Source organism: Micropterus dolomieu, unplaced genomic scaffold (assembly GCF_021292245.1).
Source record: "Micropterus dolomieu isolate WLL.071019.BEF.003 ecotype Adirondacks unplaced genomic scaffold, ASM2129224v1 scaffold_62, whole genome shotgun sequence".
Lineage (NCBI taxonomy): Eukaryota > Metazoa > Chordata > Actinopteri > Centrarchiformes > Centrarchidae > Micropterus > Micropterus dolomieu.
In genome coordinates this window covers 437-2,350 of record NW_025744063.1, presented here as the reverse complement: position 1 = coordinate 2,350, position 1,914 = coordinate 437, and the positions used below count along the sequence as shown (strand labels likewise).

General features: G+C 44.7%; 2 non-coding genes across 2 annotated transcripts; both read right to left on the bottom strand.

The window, feature by feature from the left end:
- Positions 1–770: 770 nt before the first annotated feature.
- trnak-cuu lies at positions 771–843 on the bottom strand. The gene has a single exon. It is a non-coding gene; the product is annotated as a tRNA-Lys (tRNA).
- Positions 844–1,265: 422 nt separating this feature from the next.
- trnak-cuu lies at positions 1,266–1,338 on the bottom strand. The gene has a single exon. It is a non-coding gene; the product is annotated as a tRNA-Lys (tRNA).
- Between the last annotated feature and the right edge of the window lie 576 nt (positions 1,339–1,914).

The following is a 1,914-nucleotide window of genomic DNA, read 5'->3' as shown; positions in this document are numbered from 1 at the left end:
GTCTCATGCTCTACCGACTGAGCTAGCCGGGCCACATCAGTCTAAGTGTAAGCCCTTCAGTTCTCAAACAACCTGTTATCTCACATGATAATGTGGTTAGCTGCTAACTCTAATTTATTAGGGAAGAAGATAGCAAAGATCGTAAATCATAAACTTTATATATCACATACAATTATAGTATTGGGCCAAATTTTCCCAAATGCGAATTTGAGGCTCTGCGTTTAATCCATCTTTGAATGGGAAGCTATTGTACAGCACCCAGGGAGCAGTTACGGGTCCAGGGCCTTGCTAATGCTCCCTCAATTTAGGCCTCTGGATTTAACCAATCCTAGAATGGGTAGGCATTGTACAGCGTCAAGGGAACAGTGACGTTTTCAGAGCGTTGCTCAGGGGGCTCCAACCAGAAAATCTTTACTCCTAAGCCAAGTCCCCATGGATTGAGCTAATGCTGCCCCGATAGGAATGCACCCAACGTGAGGCTCGACCCTGAGTTTGCTAATTATCCCTTAACTTCAATTTCGTAAGGGAGAAGATAGTAAAAAGAGTAAATGATAAACTTTGAGTCACATACAATTATAGTGTGGGCCAAATGTTAGGGGTCCAGGGCCTTGCTAATGCTCCCTCAATTTAGGCCTCTGGATTTAACCAATCCAAGAGTGGGCAGATATTGTACCGTGAAGAGTTACGTTTTCAGAGCGTTGCTCAGGGGGCTCAATCCAGCACGTCTTTACTCCCAAGGCAAGTCCCCACGGATTGAGCTAATAGGAAGACGCCCAACGTGGGGCTCGAACCCACGACCCTGAGATTAAGAGTCTCATGCTCTACCGACTGAGCTAGCCGGGCCACATCAGTCTAAGTGTAAGCCCTTCAGTTCTCAAACAACCTGTTATCTCACATGTTAATGTGGTTAGCTGCTAACTCTAATTTATTAGGGAAGAAGATAGCAAAGATCGTAAATAATAAACTTTATATATCACATACAATTATAGTATTGGGCCAAATTTTCCCAAATGCGAATTTGAGGCTCTGCGTTTAATCCATCTTTGAATGGGAAGCTATTGTACAGCACCCAGGGAGCAGTTACGGGTCCAGGGCCTTGCTAATGCTCCCTCAATTTAGGCCTCTGGATTTAACCAATCCTAGAATGGGTAGGCATTGTACAGCGTCAAGGGAACAGTTACGTTTTCAGAGCGTTGCTCAGGGGGCTCAATCCAGCACGTCTTTACTCCCAAGGCAAGTCCCCACGGATTGAGCTAATAGGAAGACGCCCAACGTGGGGCTCGAACCCACGACCCTGAGATTAAGAGTCTCATGCTCTACCGACTGAGCTAGCCGGGCCACATCAGTCTAAGTGTAAGCCCTTCAGTTCTCAAACAACCTGTTATCTCACATGATAATGTGGTTAGCTGCTAACTCTAATTTATTAGGGAAGAAGATAGCAAAGATCGTAAATAATAAACTTTATATATCACATACAATTATAGTATTGGGCCAAATTTTCCCAAATGCGAATTTGAGGCTCTGCGTTTAATCCATCTTTGAATGGGAAGCTATTGTACAGCACCCAGGGAGCAGTTACAGGTCCAGGGCCTTGCTAATGCTCCCTCAATTTAGGCCTCTGGATTTAACCAATCCTAGAATGGGTAGGCATTGTACAGCGTCAAGGGAACAGTGACGTTTTCAGAGCGTTGCTCAGGGGGCTCCAACCAGAAAATCTTTACTCCTAAGCCAAGTCCCCATGAATTGAGCCAATGCTGCCCCGATAGGAATGCACCCAACGTGGGGCTCTACCCTGAGTTCGCTAATTATCCCTTAACTTCAATTTCGTAAGGGAAAAGATAGTAAAAAGAGTAAATGATAAACTTTGTGTCACATAGAATTATAGTATGGGCCAAATGCAAATTTGAGGCTGTG